Source organism: Gavia stellata, unplaced genomic scaffold, assembly GCF_030936135.1.
Source record: "Gavia stellata isolate bGavSte3 unplaced genomic scaffold, bGavSte3.hap2 HAP2_SCAFFOLD_50, whole genome shotgun sequence".
Taxonomy (NCBI): Eukaryota; Metazoa; Chordata; class Aves; order Gaviiformes; family Gaviidae; genus Gavia; species Gavia stellata.
Window position 1 is genome coordinate 551,663 of NW_026776473.1, and position 24,358 is coordinate 576,020.

Genomic DNA, 24,358 nt, shown 5'->3' on the forward strand with positions numbered 1-24,358 from the left:
TTTCTATTGCTGCGCTGTCCAGAAAATCTTCTGACCTGCTGAGCTTGGTTAGGTCTCTAGATCTTTGACTTCAGCCAGCAAAGGTACAATAGTATTGTGGTGGAAAAAAACGAATGCTCTTCACAAATGTGTTTCATGCTAGTAAAGCAGTATTACTAGGAAATTAATAGACAATTCAAAGATGAAACATTAGAATGACTGAATAAAATAAATATACATCTTAATACATATTGAGTGTACTGCTGTAATTTAACCAGTCCATTTGTGTACTTCTTCAGATACAGCTAATATGTTTCAGTGCCCACGTTAATTTTTTTCTAGAAATGTTGTTCTACTCCTTCCTTCCCACTATCTCCAGTAACTATGGCCAAATTTCAGCTAAACTAGACAGATGTAGAGATCTCACAGCTACTTAAACTCAAGACCTACTGAAAATCAGTGTCTACGGGCAGTGAGGAGATCCAGACTGGCATGTGCTGAGAGATAGAGTAGTTATTCTCCCCCATATCGGGTTACTGATGAGTTGTCACACGTGTATTTAGCTGGACAGTCCCCCTGTATGATTTAAGAGCCGTTACTTAACCCAGCCAAGGAACAGCAGACATGCTGGGGATTGGCAGGATTTCTTAAGGGAGGTATGGTACAAGTTTTTTAAAAAGAAAATGGGCTTTGACAGTGTTCCTGATCACAGACCAGCTTATTATTTGCTGGAACATGGAGAGTATTTACCGAAAGGGAAAAAAAAAAGAAAGAAAGGTGTATAGGAAAAAAACTTATCATCTGTGTGCCTATTCATCACCTCATTTTTAAACTTGTTTTCTTCTTCATGTTCTAGAAATGCTTATTACCAGCCAACATCTTGCAGGCCACGGTTCTTACTAGTTGGAGAGCCAGGATACGGGCAAGCTTCTCATTTGGCACCTGCAGTAATACATGCCCTGGAAAAGTTTCCAGTCTATACACTAGACCTATCTGTTCTGTTTGTTAGCATGACATCATCGGAAGAAACATGTGCACAGGTACCTTTTTTTCTCTTTAATCTCATAGGATTCATGAACTGTATATAAACTAGTAAAGTAAGCAAAATTCATTGTTAATGGAGGTGGCCTGGTTTGAATGTGCTGTTAGGTTTACTTCTGTCTGAAAAGCCACTTTTCTGCTAGATCAAATGATACCAAATGAGGATGTTACATGTGGCCCTATCTTTCATTCCAAAGGAATGGAAAGTGAGGATGTTGCTAGCAGCTTGGGAAGCTGGGAGGTGCTGCTAATAAACCCCTCTTTATAGCAAGAAGTCCTCCCCATCTCGGTAGGATCCAGAAAGTTGTTTTCATTGCTGCTTAAGAATCTGTGCTCCCAGTAGATGGCTCTGCAGCAGCCTGACTGCCTGTCATGCACTTTTTGTAACCTTCATTTTCATTATATTTGTAAGGCAATCAAGCTTTTGGGGAAAAGAAGTGTTTCTTTTCTTATATATACATATACAGCTTGTACTGCTGCAGTATATGCAGTAAAAGCGTTAAAATTCATGGAACACTTACGTTTGTTTTTCTTATACTAGAAATTAAATATAAGCAGATTTAGTGCTGTTTTCCTTTTTACTTTTAGGCAGGAAATCCCTTTCATTGTTTGACATCACTGTATTAAAATATTTTCACCTTTAGTAGCAGCATTTGAGAGCTCTACAAGTAAGGATGGACATGTTACATGACTGGAGACTCATTTGTCACATAAGAGGAACAATTCCTTTTGTGTTATGTGATGGTTGCACCTGCGGTCATATAACTAGCATGTCTAGTCACTGCCCGGATATACCACGTGCACTTCCCGTCTTGTGACAGGAACTCCCTGAATATTGATAATCTGAAAGGGTGCACGGAGAAATTTGTCATGTGAAAGGACTGTTGCCGCTTCCCTCATGTGGTAGATGCATGTCCTCTTCTGTGATCGAGGTACCATCTGTAGGCAATGGCTTGTGGTCTTCCGAAGCACGTAATCTGGTCTGATTGATAATGAGAGGCTGTGAGTGATTTAGCTATTCAGGCAGCTATTCAGACTGGTCACCTCTTATAAAATGTACGTGAAGTTATGAATTGTAACCAGGCTTCTTTCACAGTGTCAGCCCTCATCTTTTCACATAGGTCTTTGCTTGTTCAAACTGTGCTTCAGAGTGACTTGGATATGTGCGCACTCTGAATTGAAAATGGTGCAGTCGGAGTCGTGTAGTGATTTACCCAGGCTAATACATCTTGCTCAAGGGTTAGTCTTGTTTTTTCAGGCACACCACCACAGCAGCTGAGTTGTAAGGCTCTTTAGGCATTACCTTACACCTAAGTAGTTTTGAAATCAGGCAGAGATTCAGGTCAGTTTCTGTCTGTGTAGCAATGTCCATATTTGAGTAAAGTGAAAATTTTACCTTATTGTTAAGGAGTTGTTCTTTTGTTGGATTGTTTTGATGTTTTGGCTGCATGTGCTCCTATTTCATAAGATAGTTTGACTGACACGTAGTTATTTATTAGCCTGTTCTACATGGTTTAGTTTTCTTATCCAAGCTTTCATTTTACCAGTTGATGCGAGAAGCACAAAGAACAGCACCAAGTATCATTTATATTCCACATATCCATTTGTGGTGGGAGGCTGCTGGAGCTACATTGAGAGCTACTTTTACAACACTACTGCAGAACATTCCAGCATTTGCTCCAGTTTTGCTGCTTGCAACATCTGATGTGTGTCATGCAGATCTCCCAGAAGAGGTATTTCTGTTGATACTTTTCTTACTTTTTTTAGTCAGTTTTTTGTTAATTTATAAATCCTTTAAACATTGGAGTACTGTGCACTCTTAAGCAAATTCATACTGTTATTACTCAGGTACCCTAACCAGGTCTCTTAAAATTTGCTTAGACAAAACAATGCTTGAAAGCATTTGCCTAAAGTGTTTTCTGAGTAAAGAGCTTGACTTTGACCCAACTTTTTCCCCCTTCTCACACACTCATGCTCATTAGACAGACATAAACATTTACTTCAGACAATAATTCCAGTGACTTCAAGATTGTTAGGTATGTACTTAGTCAAGAATATATGGTGCTTGAAATATACATGGGAAAAAGATACTTTTACTGAAAAGTGAAAGATAGTTTTACAGAGAAAGTACGATGGTCACACTCTTAATGATGGAATGTAATTTCAAATTTAAATTCTTTATTAAAAATTTCAATTTCTTTCTTCATATCGGTGAAAGCTTTACAAATCAGAAAGCTAAGTTCCAACTTCTGTTTAAGTAACTTGGAAATCTATTTTTAGTTGTATTTCTTAACAAAATTCAGTAAGAGTATGTGCTTAGCTTTCTACGTATCTGAGAGTGTGCATTAAAGGAAGGTGTTCAAAATGTGAATATGCTGCTCTGATTATTTTGTCTCATTTACTGGGGGGGAGAGAGGGGGTTGCCTAGATGTGTTTATCATCAAATGCTTTGAAAGGGCTTAACTTTCTACAGAAATTCTTCTACGGTTAATAAATTCTTTCTAAAATAAGTATTGAAATTCCTTCCATACTTTCTGGTAGTAGAGATTGAAAAATGGAGTAAAACTTGGAAGTGTGCAGCTTTAGACACCTCATTTAAATTAATTTAAAAAAAAACCACAGCACCTTACCAAAAAAGCCCACACTTGTCTCCTGAATCCTGCCTGTTCCTTCTATAGCTGCCATAAAGATTCAAACTAAAGGACAGCAAGGCAGGTAAATACATAATAAGCAGTCTAGGAGGTGCTGAATGTCAGCACTTTATCAGTGTGTCATAGGGTCCCTTCATTGAGCTTTAACTCTAGAAGTGCTCCTTAGAGAAGATACTTTAATTTGCCATGCTAACCTATGAAAATCCAGCCTTTTAAGGCCAAGAAGATACCTTTTCACAGTTTGTCTTATCAAGGTGATTATTCGGTTTAATTTGGAAAGGCACTCATCTTTTTGGAACAGAACATGAATTTGTGTGACCTTACATCTGAAATATCTTTTCTCCTCATGCTTTAGATAAAAGAATTGTTTATTAATGATGATGAAGTGTTCAAAATCCAGTTGCCTAATGAGGAAGAAAGAAGAACATTTTTTGAGGACTTAATTGTAAATCAAACTGCTAAACCTCCTGCATCAAAAACTAAGACAGGTGAGGATATTCTACATAGAAAACTTTGCTAACTGTAAGTTAACAGTTCTACAGCATTTGCTTTGGTGGTAATTTTCTATCAATAATTTTTCATAGGCTTGTATTTGAGTACCGTAAATTGACTAAAAGTTTCTGATTCTTTTAAGCTTGGCAGACATTGGAAGTACTGCCTGTAGCACCACCGCCTAAGCCTCCACAGCTGACAGAGGAAGAAATAAGAGAGCTGGAGGAGCAGGAGGAGGATATATTGCGTGAACTTAGGATTTTCTTAAGGGATGTGACTCGTAGACTTGCCGGTGACAGACGTTTCAGAGCATTTACAAAGCCTGTCGACCCAGAGGAGGTAAATTAGTGTTGATCTGTAATACCATTTTATCTGCGTGTATTCGTAATTTCTGCGTGTTTATATTTCTCAGAGTTTGTGTGCTCTTTATAGGAAGGTTTGTCTTTGTTTTTAGGACCGTACTATTCTGATTTTTCAAGAAGCAGGAAGTTTGCTTTTACTTTTGCTGACTCCTTGAGGCCCTCAAATGTCTGTTATTTGAGTTTCACTGAAAGCCCCGGGTTCCTTCTGCAATGCCTTCAGAACTTTAGAATATTTCAGTTGGAAGGGACCTATAACGACCATCTAGAGCGACTGCCAGTTAGACCGACTGCCAACACAGTTCACTCATGAAAAGGCTTTGACATGTAGGCATGTTACAGCACTGAAAAGCAGAGAGATCTCTTTCTTTATAATTATAAACAGTATCTATAGGACTGTTTTAATAAAGCCTAAAGCTCTTTAATTGACTGTCAGTAGTTTCTGTGAGAACAGGAGTAAGAACAGCAGTTTTTAAAATAAATTCTAAGATTCTATTCTCTGTTTCGTCTGGGGCTCCTCCGTATAAGATCAACCATAAGGGCTGTGTGGTTTCTTCTTCCTCCCATATGCTTTCTTTTTTTTTTTCTCATGTAATGTATTGAATAAGTCTAAGCCAGGGGCATATACTTTGAAGTCAGCTGTCGTTTTAATAGAGCTTTGCATTTCAGCAAAGTCCTGTTCCCCTAAACATCCACTGACTTGTCTTTCCCTTTACTTCTAGTTTCTGAGATGTAAATAACCTAAACAAACCTAGATGTCCTCATCTCTACTAGTCATTAGGCTCCTTTTATGGTCTGAGTAAAGAAATCGGCACCTCTTGGTCCAGTTATCTCATGCAAAAGTAGATGCCTAGGACAGATACTTCAAAGGTGCATTCCTGCACCTTTTTCTTCCCGCCAACAACAAAGAGAATCTCGGGTGACTCTACTGAGAAAGCTTTCTTTGCTGTGATTTTCTGAAGCAAAGTGAAATGAATCCCACTCTGGGTGTCTCCTCCCTTCTCTGCCCCACACGTGCTTCTGACCTCCCTGCTTCTTGTTTTTCCCTCTTCTGGTCTGTCTCTTCAAAGCCAGTTGAAATAGCCCTTCTATTTTCAAGCAACTAACTGGTTAATTTCCATATCTTTGGATGTGTCATAAATATTTGGGGTTTTGAAGAAGTCCTTTATTTTACGTTATTAAAATAATTAATGTTGGTAGATACTGTGTTAAATCTCTGAACACGCATATTTCATTTGTAGGTACCTGATTATGACGCAGTCATTAAACAGCCCATGGACCTTTCGGCAGTTCTCTCGAAGATTGACTTGCACCAGTACCTAACTGCAGGAGATTTTCTAAAAGACATCGATCTAATCTGCAGCAATGCTTTACAGTACAACCCAGATAAAGACCCTGGAGGTAAGAATGTGTTTTGATCCCTAATTTGGAAAAATTAAAAATGTATAAATTGATAAACATCATCTGTGGACAGTAGACTTGGGATTAGATCATTTTAAACATCCACAGAGAGCATTTCTTGCCAGGTTGTAAATGTTGGAGCATTAAACTACTTGGACAAGAAATTGTGATAGAAGTGTTGATCAGTAACTAGTGCTTTTGCTTTAATGATTAACTTTTATGTTGTTATGCTGAAAATATTCACTGAGATAACCCTTCAGAACCTATCTATGAAAAGAGCAAAATCTTTTGATAAGTAATCAAAAGAAAGGATTTCATCGGCTGGTAGAAAAGACTCAGTTCTGACTGTAAAATTTCAGATCGTCTCATTAGGCACAGAGCTTGTGCTTTGAGAGATACTGCATATGCCATCGTGAGAGAGGAAATGGATGAAGATTTTGAACAACGCTGTGAAGAAATTCAAGAATCTCGCAAGAAAAGAGGTATGCTTTTTGACGCTAATGATTTCAAGACTTGTCTCGGTATTTGTAACCAACAATGCAAGACACAATTCTTTGCTATCTGTTCTTTATTGCAAGGTTGTAGCTCTTCAAAGTATGCTCCACCTTACTACCGTGTAATGCCAAAGCAGAACTATGTTCCTGGCTGTGAGAAAACAGACCCAAAGTGTAACGAAAAGATGAAGATGCCAGCAGCGCCTGTAGATTCCAGTACACCGTGCTCTGAAGGCAAGTTGCATTTTATTCAGACTTTCTTGGAGAAGGTGCTAAAGTCACTGATACCTTCTCTGGTTTTGTGACATAACAGGTTTCTGTGATGCCTGGTTCTTCGTGCCGGAGGCGTTCAGTGTTTTTAATTTGCTTCAAAACGTGAGATAAATCCAGAGGTCATTCATTCGATAGAGTTATGAAGTTCAAGTACATTGGATGGTTTACATTGTAAGACACTGGACTTGATGACCCAACTGATGTTTAACGGCTCCTAAATTGCTCTCTCTTGAAGTCAAAAATGTTGTACATGGCAGTTTCTGAATACTCAACTAGCTTTTAGTTATGAGAAACAGTATTTTTCCCTTCCCTGCCCTCAAATGCTAAAATCTATGCCACCTCTTAGTGTGATTTCCAACTGAAGGGGGAAAGGGCAGAAAAATAGGGGAGCAATAATAATAGATATGTAAAGGAAAGACAATTATTTCCTCACTTTTCCTGTGAAAAGGACATGAAAGAACAAAGGGACTTGGGTCTCTTTTGGCTAAAACGCATGACATGGTGTGAACTTTCCTGGTCTCCATAACAGGACTAGGAATTTTGCCATTGACTTCACCCATACGCTTTGTGCAGTACTCCATCGATACAAAGAACGGTGGGTTTTTCTGGAAGGCAAAAATGCTAAGTTTGTTTTAAACAAGGTTAACAGAAAGCGCGTGAGGTGTAAGTCTTCACAGGCAAATTTTTCTCCAGCAAATATTCCCTTAAAATTGTCTCTTTAACTCTGCCCAACATGTGTTTAGCTTCTGAAGTTTACAGCTTTATAACCGATTTGAAGAAGGGCTCGTCTCCAAATGCTTTTCTGTTCGTCTATATTAGTTCACGTAGTAAGACAGTAAGCAACTTCACCTAATAACTTTGCTTTCTGGTAATACTTCCTATCTAAAGTAAGAATTTTCTGCTCATAAAATCTTGAATCTGATGGTTTTGTGAGTGAAATTCTGTAGCTGGCTTTTTAAAATCTAATAGCAAATTGACCTCATTAACTTGCAACTCTTTCTGTAGACTTATGTAGGGAGACAGACAATGTTACCTGAGCTCCTTTGATAATTTTCCTTGTAAGTCAAGTAAGATGAGGATGCTGGATTTTGAAGGAAGAACTGTTCTGGTAATGTTTTGGCTTACTTTTTCTGATATCTCTTTGTAGAGATGTCAAAAAGGAAACGCAGAAAGAACAAAGCGTCTTCAAGTATCGCAGCAAAGAGGAGGAAATTTTAGTTCAATAAAGAGAATAAAGTTCCAGAAGACCAAAATGAAGTAGAGAGTGCGGAAGAGTCTCCAGAAGAACATGTTTCTAACATGGATTGCACGGAAGTTGAGTCCACACAGGATTCTTCTATGGAAGAAAATGGAAGCGTACTTCAAGAACGACAGAAGAATGGGAATGAAAATAAATCTGGGTCAGAAAACGAAAGAGAGAGGGTTCTTCTTGTGGCTAAATCTGCTTCTGAAAAGAAGAGTGTCATGCTTTCTGAACATTCAGACCTAAGAGAGGACAGTGAAATGCCAGATTGCCAAATAGCAGAAAGTTCTGAAGACGGAGATTCAAATGGTAAGTGAAAGGTCAAACAGGTCCTTTAGCTCCTTTTTCTTCCTGAGGAGGATTACACTATTTATTAGGTTTTAGCCTTCTTTAATTCCATTCTGCTGTTTCTGTTGCATCTCTCTAAAATCAGCACACAGTGTTTCTTGCATAATGGTGCTGCCCCTCTAGTTATAGTAGCTAAACTCATGTTTTTCTGCAGCTGCTGTTCTTTTGATTCTGAAGTTTGTTTTTCCAAATGGTACCTAATCGAAAACAGTCATTGACTTTCTTTTATTGTATGAGTATTGTTCCACTAAGGAGCAGCGTAAGTTAAAAAGCTGTACTTCAAGCAATGTGGACCCAGAGTCACATGTGGAAAAGAAGACTTCTGTCCTAATGTTTGCAATGCAGGATGTGTTTCCTAACCTAAATTACTTTGGAGTTTTACTGTGCAGTCCTGTAATGGCAACGTGACTCTATTTTTTTTCCTGTTTTTGCCCTCCCTTTTTCTCTAGTGCTTTTCTGTGTGCCTGAATTTCTAATTTTTATGGAGCACTGGCTTTTGCCAGGAAGAAAGTAAAAGTCAAGCATTTCTCAGTGAAAAAATGGTAATGGGTCTGTCTCTGTCATTGCAGAGAGAGACTGTATTCCAGGCACAGGACACTTCACTGATACTGTATTCCCGATAAACAGGCCGGTGGCCGCCGGCGTCTCCTCGCCCTTCGGCCAGGCGAGGTGCCGGCGCGCAGCGGTTGCGCAGGTTGGGAGTTCTCGGGTGGCAGGGACGCCCTCACAGCCCGCTCCTTCGCCGCCAAACTTCGGCTCCGCGCTAGACCGTCCCGCCACGCACCCAGACGGCTTTTAAAGACAGCGTCGTCTCTAGCCCCGTGAAGGGTTTTTCTCTGACGCCAGCCCCGAGTTTCTCTCAGGCGCCCTGAGCTGTCGCTGAGGGAGGACATGGCCGCAGGGTCCAGAGCCCCAAACCAGGGGCGAGTGAGCACAAAGTGACGGCTCTGAGGGAAAAACCCCACACCACACCACACCCCCCCCTTTTTCTTTGTTTAGTTACAGAACTTGGAGAATGGGGACCTTTTCCTTTAGTACATAACCTAGCTATTGAGGCAATATTTAGTTTTGACTCCTGCTGCCTACTTGTCAAAAATGTTGCGTTTCTACATACTATTTCTTTGATCGCTGCTTGCCATTTTGGTTCAGACACTAGAATACGACTGTTTCCCTGAGGAAGAAAAATAAAGGTGTGCCTTGTGGGAACCGTTAACAGTTGGTCATGGAAGCTCAAGATACACAGAGCTACAATTTTTTTAAAAACTGTATAGGTACAGTATCCTGTCCAGACTACTGCCAGAAAAGAGTTTGGTCAAAGCTCTGAAAAGCAAAAGATTTGATCGCAGGAATGTTTCTGGTTCCTCGTTTCCACACTGTCACTCCTGTTCAGTTTTTCAAACAGTCATCTTGGGGAACGTGGTCAGCAAACCACCCCCACAGTCCCATCGAAAATGGCTGTCAGCAGTCAAGGTGGAGATCAAGTTGAGGAAAAATTACGTTAATTCCTTTATTACCTTTCCAATGTAATACATTACATTAAAATGTAAATTTTCAATATAATTTTTCATCCTCCTGTGCTTGCCTTGGCCACATAACCAATACACCTAGAGTGGGGTGTAGCTAGCTACACCTAGCTCATGTACAGTTCTTATTTTAAAGTCTTAAGGCTCATGCTGTTTTTCAAGTGTAAGATTGTTAATGATCAAAATTATTCTGTGCTTAAAATAGAGCAGACAAAACCCCCCAAAAAGGTGATTCATTTTTTATTAACACCCATCCAAACAATACAGATAAAAGAAAAATTCTGCATAGTACACAGATGTTGGCACAAACACACTAGAAAGAAACAAACAAAGGAAACTAAAACATGCGTAAGAAACTAAGCATGGAGGGATTGCACAGTTAGGCATTCAGTGTCACCAGACGTTGTGTGTGTGAGGTGACATAACAGCAATGTATCATGCCACATACTTTATCACAGCTGATATAAACTTTTATTCTCATAAACTTACACTTTGCCTATCCTCAATTTTTTAAAAAATAGCTGTCAAATTAACAGAGACATTTTCTCTGCTGGTTTGAAGAGGCATACATCTTCAAAACGGGGTACTGCTTTGCTTTTACTTAAACATACTTATCACTAACAATATATTCACTTTTATGTAATAAACAGATGTAATTCTCCCCAGGTAACTAGAACACTATTTACAGTTTAATTCAACTACAAGCCACCTGACCTGTAACTAACAATTTATATTAAAATGCAATTCTCTGGTATCAAGAAGATTGTCATTATTAGAAGCAAGACTCAACTTTACCTTAGAAAGTTACAGTAGTACATCTTGCTTTGTTTCAAGTTAGGTTTTTTTGACAGGCAAACATATGCCATAGCAAAAGTTCTTATGTTTGTGGAAAGAGCGTTTCTCCCACATACTTTCTTTAGGTTGTTAATTCTATGAAAGCCACTTGAGGTGCCATCAGGTAATTAAAAAAAATTACCTCTGAACTGCATTAAGAGGTTTCTAAAGGATTTACTTTTCATATACCAAAATGAGATTTGGTTTAAGACCTTTATGTAATATGCAATTGACTATACAGCACCACAAGCTACTTCAGAAAAATGTATTCCCACAAGCTGGAAAACGATGGTAAAAGTGTATCAAGTTTTCAATTGTTTTCTTTTAAAGAGAGGTCCTGATATTATCTGGGAGATGTTCGTATCTGCAGCATTCCAAAGGCAATCACAGCAGTATGTCACATAAAAATATGTATATAGGAGACAAATATGAAATAAAACCAGTTGAAGGACTTTATTTCAGCTTTCTTAAATTTTAAGGTATATTTGTTTCATGTATGTATAAATATATATGTAGAAGTAATCTTTATTGAATTATGCACAGGTAACAGCATGCAATGAAAAGAAAACATTAGAGTAGAAGTCGAGTACGCTGAAATCAAGTATCACTGAGCATAACTGAAGGCTGTAATTTCTTTCTTCATTTCCTAATAAGAAAAAAAGACAAACTAGCAGTCAGCATAAATATAAGTTTAAGAACCCTGTTTATTTCTTCATAAAAAGAATGAAGAATCTGTACATACATACAATTGTCAGTAATATTTAGCAAATACATGTGCTACCACCACCACAACGTCTTTCTATACCCACTAGCTTCAAACGCATCCTTATGCATCCAAAACAGAGAGTAGGCTAGAGAGACTGTATGGCTCTGTATCAAGAGACTACGGATCTGTATCAACAGTGGTTTCAACAATTAGAAAGAGGAGACAGTTCCTGAAAAGCCACAACTAAAAGCTGGAAATGTTGTTTTCTGCACTCTGAATAATGACTTGTCGAAGTCTCTCTCTTTATACAGTAGAGCTTGCTCCTGACTGACCTACACAGTCACTCTGAATAGGAGATTTTTTTTTTTGTTAAAGCTAAAGGTAGAAGTAGAAAACAAAGAAATCAAGTCCCTTTTAATTTAAGCATTAAAAGTTAAGTCACAAAAGCTCACAAGCCCTGAGATAACAAATAAATCCCTTCTCATGCTAAAACACATCGTTATCCTAGATGAGAGAAGGGCGCATTTTTCAGGAATGGCCTCCCCGAAGCCAAATAATCCTCACTGTTGCACAATGGGAACAGAGCATCTGTTCTAACTCTTCATCAGACCTGCAAGAAGAGATCGAGATGACCAGGGCTGAAAAGAAGAGGCTTCCCCTTTTTCAAGGCAGACTGAGAGGCATAAAAAATTTTATCTATTCTCAGGCACAAGCGTCTCAAAGACAAATGGATTCAAGGATATTGAATCTGAAGACTGAATATCCAACCTATCTAAATCGACTCAATACTGGGAATGCCTGACTGGGACCACAGGTGCTTCTGGAAGATGACAACTCAGAAATCTTCTCTTACAGGAAGAGATCACAGAATCTCACTCATTAGCATGAAACTGGCATCGGCAGAAATCTCCCCTATGTCAAATTAAAGATCATAGAATCGTTTAGGTTGGAAAAGACCTTTAAGACCATCAAGTCCAACCATTGACCTAACACTGCTAAGTCCACCACTAAACCATGTCCCTAAGCGCCTTGTCCACATGTCCTTTAAATACTTGCAGGGATGGTGCCTCAGCCACCTCCCTGGGCAGCCTGTTCCAGTGTCTGACAACCTTTTCAGTGAAGAAGTTTTTCCTAATATCCAATCTAAACCTCCCCTGGTGCAACTCGAGGTCATTTCCTCTTGTCCTGTCACTTGTCACTTGGGAGAAGAGACCAGCACCCACCTCCCTGCAACTACCTGAAAAGAGGTTGTAGAGAGCAATAAGGTCTCCCCTGAGCCTCCTCCAGGCTAAAAAACCCCAGCTCTCTCAGCTGCTCCTCATAAGGCTCAAGATGCTCGAGCCATGCTAGTTAAAAAGGGATTCTGGTGAGACTAGAGAAAAACCTCAATGTCTTGTTATATTTCATACTTAATTTCTTTTCAAGAATAGAATGACTACTATACCAAGTATTACCATGTCTGACTGCCTGTAAGGGGAGAAAGAGGAAGCAACAGACTGTGAAAAGCACCCTCCTTTCATAGCCCCCCACACCTAAAAAGGTTCTGGAGAAGGACTGTTTGCAGACTGAAGTTTACTGCTTTGAGAGAGCTGTGTGGATGGACCCGTTGTCTTCAAGTTCAAGCCTTTTCCTGCTGAAACTGCCAACAATTATGCCAAATACAACAATGGTTTTGCAATATGGATAAATGTCTTCCAGACTGAAATGAAAAAGTCTTGTGACACAGGCGACTAAGCAGTAAAGAGTAATGCTAAATAAGCATGATGTCCAGCGTGCACGCATACATATGCATAACACACACATGCATAACAGTGGTAGAAAGTGCTATAAGACAAAAAAATTTACCTTCACTAATTCGGTTTTGACGTAATCTTCCCGATGTTGGTAAATGCACTGACTAAGAACAGCATATAGTTTTACCAAGTGAAATATTTTGAAGTTCTTGGTTATCACAGTGACAAAATGCAACAGTTGCTGAAGAAAAAAATGGGAACTACAAGTTTAGAATAGCGCAAGATCCTTTGAATAGGCTCTTTAGGTTTTCAGAAGCTAAACAATAACAATGCAACAAAGTGCCATCTTACTTTCTTATAATTTTAAATAAAATATGAGTGACACTTCAGAGAACAGATTAAATATCTCGCAAGATTTAACTGGAGAAAATGAGTTAATTTTTCGTACTTCAGAAAAAAGGAAGGCTTACCTTTCAGACAATATTTTATTACTAATCAATCTATCACATCAACTATCATAATTGCGAATCAACTGCTTCCAGAACAGCCGGGAATGACACAATCCACTCTGTCGTAGAGTTGCTGCCGCAGCAAAGCCACTGTTGCATTTCATTAGAGAAACTGTTGCTGCAATGCAGGGCACCGTAAAATGGATCTTTGGAAGGCGGGCTACAGGTCTTCTAGATACAGCTGTCCCAGCTGGAAACAGAAGCATCCTTAGGTGCTCGCCTTTGCCCATTAGCTGAACGTGTACTGTGCCTACAACTCTGAACACACTGCTCAAGTGTCTAAAGCAGACCGGGAAGCAAAGTTAGATCACTTAGCTCCTACTTTTAAACTGAAGAGTGGATAAACTAGCAGAGTGACTCTGCCTGGAGCAGATTACTAATCTCTCACACAGTCGTTTCTGTTACCAAAGACGTAAATGTGATAATCTCTGGGAAAACAGCAGTAACAAGCTAGTGGCAGCACCTTCTTCCCCTGCTGCGCTGTTCAGTATCTGTGTTGTGTGAGGCTGTGTAGCTTAAAAGAGCAGCCACACCAAATGAAAATATTACTGCCTCACAAGTGCCCGTCATCAAACTCTGCCTCCCTCAGATCAGCTAGCACAAAATTTGAGTATTCCCCTCAACTTCACTCTATACAACGTGCAGTTAAGACGGACAAAAACCATGCAGTGTGCTTTCAGCTGCTGCAAACAGAAAAGGTAGGATGTGACAGAGGTGTATGGTCAACATCCCATGTGAAACTATTTCTCATTGCTGCCACATAGATGATGGCATGCTCTTCTGTATGTTCATAAAGTTCTAGGACTGTTACCGAGCCAAGAAATCAACAACAACAACAACAAAAAAAACCCAAACAAAACCAAGCAGCTCCATTTTGGAGGTTCACCTAGCTTATTCGCTGCTGGTGAGTTCCAAAGAGGCTCTCTGGTATGAGCGGCTACTTCCAATGGCACCCATGTTAATGAAACAAGTTTTCTAAAAGATGCATTTCATGACGGTAGCTCTCCTCATAGCTGAAACATATCTAAGCTGAAACATATATATAAGGGCTCTACAGTACCATTTCTCCAGTGGGCAATAACTTCATAGCAGCCTGACTCTATAAAAAACCTGTGTGGCTTCTCTATATACACAGGCGGACATGAACAACAACCCCCCCTGAAATCTGCTTCCTGAGGAACCCAGCTTTAAAAAGTTAGTTTCACCTCTACAAATTAGGTCACAGCTTAAAAATGTGATGGAAATTGTGTTGACAAGCCCTTTCACCAAAGGGGATTCCTATCTGGTCACATTGTCCCCACACCGGGGAAACATCCATGTAATATTCCCTTTCTCATCATGGCAGGTAAACAGTAGCCCTGCTCTGCACTGGCCAACTTCCAGGACTCCAACCTAGCAATTTTGCTAAGTTTGCTCACTGCAGTATCCCCTGAAGATCAGGTCCTTGTTCTACCCTCTCCAGTTCATGCGAAGGAACCTCTTTTACCCCCTGCAGCTGGGCCCATTTTTAACCCTTTCCCCAACTGTAGCCTGGAATAGCAACTTCTCTCCTACGAGGGACTCGAAAACCCTTATCACACTGTAACTGTATGAATGCAAAATTCTAACACTAGATTTTGAAAGAATTTCAGAAAAGTAGGTATTAGTGTTTTATCCATGATGAGCTTTATGCCAAGCTGTGAACTTCAGGTTTAAAGTCATGGCTGCCAGAAATAAAGGTCCTTTTCAGGTTCCTAATAAATGAAAACATGCAAAAGACAAAACAAAACCCCCAAATACATCATAAAAACTCTTAAGACATCAACAACCAACAGTGCTAGCAGGTTGTCAGTGGGCTGTTTTAAAATTCAAAAAGCCCTTTTAAATTAAAAATCAGGAAGAGAACCCAGTCTCCTAAAATTTAGTTCACCAAAAGCAAGAACAGCAGTCTACACCAGACATGGAAACACAACAGTCATAGTCCATTACAGGCTGAATTATTTCACAAGCTATGTATCTGTTGGAGTGGGAGACGGTCCTGCAGTAACAATGGAATCTCAATATGAGTATAGTCGTTCTCCCCTTTATTCAAGCTTACAGAGTATATATAGACAGATGCCAAGAACACACGTCCGCAACAGTTGTATGATTGGCTTACAGCCTCTGTTCAAGCGCCAAGGCGGCGAGTGAGATTGGTACAGTGCTCTTGTGCACGCACAAGAGCACTTCTCCTCTTCGCGAATACTGAGCGCGGCGGCTCGCCGGTGAACTTGGACAAAAAAAAAAAAAAAAAAAAAAAGAGCGAGAAAAAAGAGAGAAAAAAATGAGAGAGAGAGAAAAAAGATAGAGAGAAAAAAAGAGAGGAAAAAATAGAGAAAAAAAGAGAGAGAGAAAAAAGAGAAAAAATGAGAGAGAAAAAAAGAGAGATAAAAAAGATAGAAAAAAAAGAGAGGAAAAAAATAGAGAAAAAAAGAGAGAGAGAAAAAAAGAGAGACAAAAATGAGAGAGAGAGAAAAAAAGAGAGAGAAAAAAGATAGAGAGAAAAAAAGAGAGGAAAAAATAGAGAAAAAAGAGAGAGAGGAAAAAAAAAAAAAAAATGCCGCGGAAGCCCTTGCAGGACGCGGAAAAAGCGGCAGTGGGCGGTTCTAAGCCAAACCGGAGAAATAACACGCGGAAGTGCCCCCTCCTCACCCTCCACCGGAGGAGGGCCCCGCGCACCCGCTGAGCTCATCGATGGGGACACGCAGATGTCGCGCGGTCCCTCACAAAGACTTCGCACATGTTGGTGGCTCTGCTCCTGTTGTGCGTCCCACAGTAGCGCGAAAGGCTGTGTGAGGCTTCATTCGGGAAGGACAAACCCGCGCCAGCACGTGGCGCGCAGTGGGGAGCGGGGAGGGGGTGAACATCTCTCTGCCGCAGCCCGGGCCCGGCTGTGCCGCCGCCGCCGCCGCGCGTGCGCCCGTCCTGCGTGCGCCCGGCGACCCCGCCCCCCCTCCCCCCTCCTCCCGGCCCCCGCCCTCCCCCCCCCCCCCCGCCCTTCCTCCCCCGAAAAAAACCCTCAGTTCACAAGTTGCAGCATTCTCAACCCCCCCCAGTCTCTTCTGCACTCAAGTAAAGCATCACCTTAGTGCTTCTGAACACAAACAGCAGAAGCAATAGATAAAGTCAGTTATAAAGGGCTTACCGCTCAAAATTTTATTTGACAAAATAGACTTATAGAAAGCAATTTGTATTAAGAGGTCTGAAAAGCAACTGAAGTGTTTTCTCCAGGAGAAATTAAGAACAAATCTATCAGGAGCTTATGTGAAACAAAGAATGAACCAGTCTGTCAAGTACTTATCCCAAACTTCAAGTTTTCCTACATATTTCATACATCACAAATCTCGGTTTCTTCCAGCAACAGGTACGAAGGACAGGCTTGGCCTGTTTCAAGGATCCACATCCTCTAAGCTTAAGTTTAGACAGTTCCTGCTCGTGTATCATTACATGGATGATGTTTTGGTTGGGGGAAAGATTTAGATGTTAGAAAAACATTGCAAGATTTGACAGTTACGGTAGAGAGAAACGGTTTAAAAATTGCACCTGAAAAGGTTCAAAAGGGTCCTCCATGGCATTATTTGGGTTGGATCATCACACAAAGTACTGTGAGGCCACAGAAAATACAGCTGACCATGCAGTTAACAACATTAACAGATGTGCAGAAATTATTGGGGGACATTCGGAGTAATGGCTTTTGTCTTCCCAAGTAACCGCTACGCGTGATGGGGCCCTGCTTTCCTGGAGATGGCTGAACACCTGCCTGCCGACGGGAAGTGGTGAATGAATTCCTTGTTTTGCTTTGCTTGCCTGCGCGGCTTTTGCTTTAATGCCTCTGTTAGGGACTTCTGCATCTGCTGATGCATCGAGAACTTTATCGATGCAGCAACAGCAAGCTTTGCAAAAGATAACTGAGAAATTAGTCGGCAGGATGTCACAACGATTTATTACAGACCTACCTATACACTTATTTATTGTTAATTCCAGCAAAAGTAGGAACCATGTTTTAGGTCTCCTAATCCAGCAATCACCAAAAAGTGTCATACTATTAGAATGGCTTTTCTTGTCATATCAGCCTAAGACAACAGTGTGTACTAGAATAGAACTGCTTGCAAATATCATCATAAAGGGAAGGCGTCGCAGTATTGATTTAAGAGGGCAGGATCCAGAATGAATTTGTATTCTTATTAAGCAATCCTATTTAGATTGGCTTTTGTCCTCTTCTGGTATTTTACAATACGCTTTTGCTGAATATACTGGTCAGATTACTAATGCTTACCCACCTACAAGACTTGTTACAGGACCAAGCGTTTGAAGAATCTCTACAATTATCAGAAACGCCTGTCCCAGGGCTTACTGTTTTTACCGATGCAGGAAAAAAGTCAAAACGAGCCGCTATTACTTGGTGTGTTCAGGGACAATGGCATTCCCAATTGCTTACAGGTTATCCGCAAGATTCGTTGCAAACGTTGGAGCTGAAGGCCGAGGTTTGGACTTTTCAGAATTGGACAACTCAACCTGTTAACATCGTCTCTGATTCCTTGTATGTAGTGGGTACTGTTTAAACGGATTGAGCGATCTATGGTACGTGAGGTGAAAAACCCAATATTATATCAGTTGTTGTTACAGATGTTGCATTTGTTAAATCAGCAAACCAATCCTTATTTTATTACGCATATTCGCAGCCATCAGTTTGACTTTGGTCTGGCCATTGGCAATAACAGAGCAGATAACTTAGTTGCCACCACTTGGGAAATCGCCAAACTAACCTGTTTGAGCAAGCCCGGAGTTCCCATGAATTTTTTCACCAATCGGCTGAAGTTTTAGCGAGACAATTTAATCTTTCTGTTTCTGATGCCCGTGGCATTGTACAATCATGTCCGGACTGCTAAATTACAGGTCTGGGATTGGGTTTAGGAGTCAATCCTCGTGGATTGCATGCTTTACAATTGTGGCACATGGACGTCACTCATATTCCTGAATTTGGGCGTCAAAACTATGTTCATGTAAGCATTGACACATATTTTCTAGCTATGTGGGCAACGGCTCACACAGGTGAAATGGCAAGACATGTGATTAGACATATGTGCACATCCGTCGCTGTGTTAGGTGTACCTAATGAAATTAAAACCGGTAATGGTCCTGCTTATGTTTTGCAACGCTTCGCACATTTTTGTACCCAGTGGGGTATCCGTAGGTCTACGGGTATTCCACATTCCCTGACGGAACAGACCATAGTAGAACGTGCTCATGCTACGCTGAAATCGCTTTTGCAAAAACAAAAAGGGGGAGACTCATCCCTGTGTCCAGCTGAACGGCTTGCAAAAGCGCTGTATGTGTTAAATTTTTTATGCTTAACGGGCGACCGCGAGTCCCCCCCAATAGTGATACATCATTTATCGCTGTACTCTGGCCTGCAGCCCTCGACACCTGTGTGGGTACAGTTCAAGGACCCAATATCCGAGGAATGGAAAGGTCCTGCTGAAGTTAAAATGACTGGGAGAGGTTATGCTTGTATCTTAACAGGTCAGGGTCCACAGTGGGTCCCAGCGTGGTGGATTAGACCATGGAGAGAACCTCCTCCTTCGATTGACCCCGTCCAGTTGAATGACAACTGAATACGTGCACTGTGCCACCTGCGGACAACAAGAATTTCGTTGTCGAGGATTAGCGGGACATTGGTGTCATGACTGTTTAGAAGGACAATACCAAATCGGTTCGCAATGCTTCTCGCATCGTGGTAGCAACAGGTCACGAGCCTGAGGCCAACTCTGACAGACTGCTCCAACAGACTCAGTTATGGTATACACGGATATGGCAGCAAATGAGTTCCGGGAACTCATGCCCATAAGACTGCCCTTTTTAGAATTCTGATGAATATGTATGATTTTTCTGTATATGAACTGAGGTGTTTTGCTAACCCGTTGGAGCACTCATGGTGGACAAATCCCCAGTGCTGCCCAGCGCTGTATTAAAGAATGCCTGCTTAATAACAAACTAGTTGTTATTAAGTTATTAATCTCGGAAAACCGTCCTGATCGCAGGCTCGGTACCAACTTTGTTGTTTCAGTTTTAGATGGGACAATCTCTGTCTGGCTGCAGGAACCTCTGAATCGGCGACTCTCTAGGCCGGCCCCGGAGATTTCTCTGGAGGGACTCACCGATTCAGCGGATCCTCGCGGGGACAGACAAGGACCTCTGGTAAGAATAAGGCATTCTTTTTGTTAGGGACCGGTTATTTGAAGCTGCTCATAACTTGTGGTTCGTGAGAACCCTGCCTGGTGACATACAATTGCATGTATGATTTGTATAAATCACTTGGTTACTACGTTGCATGATTTGTATTGATCATTTGGTTAGTACGGTCATTTAGTTGTGCATGAATGGGAACAAACTAAATCAAAGTGTGCTGATTTGTTTAAATATAATCTCTTAATTATAATAGTTATAATTACTGTTTTAGTATGCTTAAGCTGTGCTATATCTTGTATAAAAAGGTTAATTTTGCAGCTCGCTCACCAAGCCTGGATTGCTCAAAAACAAGAAGGGGGAATTGTGGAGGAATGGCTTAGTAACAAGGGACACGATCTGATTCCCATGAGCAACCCAGTCTCTGATGGGAGGGAAGGCTCGGAGGAAACCGTTCACTGTCCTTGAAAGCCTGTTGTGATAAGAGACAGTGGAATGGTAAACAAGAAGAAGGAGCTACATCCGCGAAGAGGAGAAGTGCTCCTGTGCGTGCAACTGTACCAATCTCACTCGCCGCCTTGACGCGTGAACAGAGGCTGTAAGCCAATCATACAACTGTTGCGGACGCATGTTCTTGGCATCTGTCTATATATACTCTGTAAGCTTGAATAAAGGGGAGAACGACTATACTCATGTTGAGATTTCATCGTAACTCCGGGTGGTTCTCCCTCCCCAACAGTATAGAATGGAGGACGAAGCTTGGAGGATACAGTAGGAGAAGATTTTATTAAAATAACATGCACTTGGAGAAGGAGACAAGAAGCTCACTACAGAACACTTTTTTCATATCTATTTGTTTTTATTTTTTAAGAAAACCAAGAAAGCAAAATGGAAAAAAATTAAGCTTTTAAATGTCATGGCTGTTTAACAGAGTGGTTGGGACATTATGTTAAGAAAATACCATGACCTTGTAAGGATATTTTGACAAGTCACAGAGGGACTTATATTGTATAGGACAGTAGCTTGACAGTCCTCATGGAGGAGGAAAAAACCTCTTCATTTTTAAATATGGAATTTAAAAATGAGAAGCTGGCCCAGATTTCTAAGTGTACCTCCACACTGCAATGTAGTACCTACTTTAAGAAGAGCTGAAAAGGTTTATTCAAGGGTTATGAAAATTATGTTCCCTTTAAAGTTATTTATATTTAAATACTCAAAAATCATTAGTCACTTTAAAAAATCTTGGCTACTTTTTGTATACTACATTTTTCTTTGAGTACTTGTGTATTATGCCAAATGTAGTGTTTCTCAGCCAAAGGCTGTTGGTATAAATTGCGTGGATTCTAAACTGAAGCAGAATTATAAATAAATGTAATTTATGGCACATCTTATGCTTTCTCTCTTCCCTTCCAACCCTTAGTCAAAAAAATCTAAAACACTGACGATTGTGTGCTCCAGATTTTGACAGAAGAGGACTCACAACTCCTGTGTGAAAAGACTTCTTGCATTTCCACAATTCCCAGTTTGTATTTGCAGGCAATGGTACTGGGCATCTGGATCTTTGATCTTCATGGAGCCAGAAACTTTGAAGGCAGTGAATGACTTCCTATCTGCTGGAAAATCATGCCCATTCTCACTTCATGAATCTACAACAGACAGTGAGTTCCTTCATGATGTTTCTGTTTATTCCATATATAATAAGGCTCTGTTGATTTTTGAAGCTCCCGTTTATGAAGCCAGAGCATAACAAGATCTTTCTTGTAGCTTAGGTCCTCCCTCTCAAAAGAGCATGTCATTCGCACAGGAAACTCTGCAAAAGGAACATAAGTGTCTCCCAAATTAGTACCTGTCGAGGGAGAAATGTTAATCCTCTCCATTAGTTCTGCAACCTCCAGCCAAACTCTAAGTGCGTGTGATGTGGACACAAGGGTGGTTTGGGCTGATGGGTTTTTTTGTGGTTTGGGGATTTTTTTCTTTTTCTGTCAGCTGAACTATCCTTCCATTTCACAGGCTATGAAGTGGCACAGAGTAAATATTATCCAGTAGTACTAGACAAGAAATAAAACAAGAAGAAAAATCAAGAAACACACCTGTTTATAAAACACACCATGGTGAGCACGTGCTTGTAGCACTACTGGATGGTGGATCTGTACCTTTAGACCTTGTCAGCCATTAAAAACACACTCTTTCTCCTCATAATGGAGGTTCAGTTTTGAGAGTTAATGTACAGCTCATGCATACACCCCGATGGAAATGCAATACATTTTGATAACCATATGGTGCAACATGAAAGATAGTCAAGGATAAAGATTATAACGACCCAGAAATTAATTTAGTCTGGAGCTTGATCTAGATCCCACTAAAACCCAATGTAAGATTTTTCAGTGGCATTTGGGTCAGGTCTCTCAGGTCTTTCTGTGCTCTTTCTGTGTGACCTAAGATTATTTTTCAAAGGTCAGCATAGCTGAGCATAAGTAATAGATAGCCTTGAAGCATTGTCTCCTTTTAAATCTGCCTCCAAATCACCTTTTGGGATTTCAAGGGGTTTTTTTTACTGGTTTGCTCTCCCCAAAACGATAATTAGATAATGCTCCACTTGTAATTGTAATTTGTACTGGCAGATAATGAATGGTGAAGTGTTCCTCTGTGACAGACCAGGTGAGGCTGATGATATATCTGCTGAAGATAAATATATATAAGATAAAGTACAGCAGATTATAGACTGGCTATGATCCTAGGACAGTCTGTATTCTTTGCAACCAGGAAAACAGCATTGGTTATCTAGAAAGCAGGTAATTTTTCCCTAGGTTTTGGAATATCAGTCATTTTCAGGTGACTTTGGAACCTTCCTATGAGCAAGGTGTGGTGATAAAAACACAGGCCTCTAAAAGCAAAAGACAGGAACATTGCACAAGGGAAAGCAATTGCCAATAAAGAGGCATTAGCTGAGTAAATATTACCACCCAGCTCTGCTTAATTGAATGCTTTGCTAAACACATGCAAGTACTTTTATAGACACTAAATATGCAGGGGAATGCCAACAGACTTAACTGGATTTTTATTTAGTATTTCCTGTTTTCTGGGCTGAAGTGTCTTAACAGAGCTGCTTTGTTGCACTTCCTTGAGATCTGTTGAATGTTAATGATCATGGACCATAGTGTTGTTACCAAGCAGGCACATGAAAAGCGTAGCAAGGGTTGAGCGAAATGTGGTTTTGCACTCCGCGAGGCCCTCAGCAACACCTTCTACAGACGTTTACAGATGGAATCACACTTTCTATGCTTCTGCATTAGTCTGGGGTCAAACCTACGGATGTCTGCCAATTCCTCTGTCTCTAACGCAACAGCTTCTGTTAATAGTCTTTATCCCTCTACCTACCATTTCATCCTCTCTGAGTATTGCAGAGCAGCAACCTTTTACTTGGAGAGGAATCATTCCCAGTCAAAACTGGATAACCTGGCCCGCTCCCAGGACAGACTGGGATCATTCCCAGTCCAAACTGGACCCCTTGGCCCCCGCCCAGGATAGACTGCAATCATTCCCAGTTCCAACTGGATCCCCTGGCCCCCTCCCAGGACAGACTGGGCCCTGTCCCAGTCCAAACTGGATCCCCTGGCCCCCTCCCAGGGCAGACTGGGATCATTCCCAGTCCAAACTGGATCCCTTGGCCCCCTCCCAGGACAGACTGGGATCATTCCCAGTCCAAACTGGATCCCTTGGCCCCCTCCCAGGACAGACTGGGACCATGCCCAGTCCAAACTGGATCCCTTGGCCCCCACCCTGGACAGACTGGTCCCTGTCCCAGTCCAGACTGGATGCCCTAGCACCCTCCCAGGACAGAATGAGACCATTCCCAGTCCGAACTGAATTCCCTAGCCCCCTCCCAGGACAGACTGGGAATATTCCCAATCCAAACTGTATCCTTCGGCCCCCTCCCAGGACAGACTGGGATCATTACCAGTCCAAACTGGATCCCTTGGCCCCCTCACAGGACAGACTGGTCCCTGTCCCAATCCAAAATGGATGCCCTGGCCGCGTCCCAGGGCAGACTGGGCCCTGTCCCAGTCCAAACTGGATCCCCTGGCCCCCTCCCAGGACAGACTGGGCACTGTCCCAGTCCAAACTGGAGCCCCTGGCCCCCTCCCAGGACAGACTGGGATCATTCCCAGTCCAACCTGGATCCCCTGGCCCCCTCCCAGTACAGACTGCAGTCATTCCCAGTTCCAGCTGCAGCCCCTGGCCCCCTCCCAGGACAGATTTAGGCCCTGTCCCAGTCCAAACTACATCCCCTGGCCCCCTCTCAGGACAGACTGGGCCCTGTGCCATTCCAAACTGGATCCCCTGGCACCCTCCCAGGACAGATTGGGATCATTCCCAGTCCGAACTGGATAACCTGGCCGCCTCCCAGTACAGACTGGGATCATTGACATTCCAAATTGGATCCCCTGGCCCCCTCCGAGGACAGACTGGGATCATTCCCAGTCCCAACTGGATCACCTGGCCCCCTCCCAGGACCGACTGGGCCCTGTCCCAGTCCAAACTGGAGCCCCTGGCCCGCTCCCAGGGCA

At 41.5% G+C, this 24,358-nt stretch overlaps 1 pseudogene; it reads left to right on the plus strand.

The window, feature by feature from the left end:
* Nucleotides 1-24,358, plus strand: part of LOC132320990 (ATPase family AAA domain-containing protein 2-like) — a 122,800-nt pseudogene that overhangs the window by 14,429 nt on the left and 84,013 nt on the right.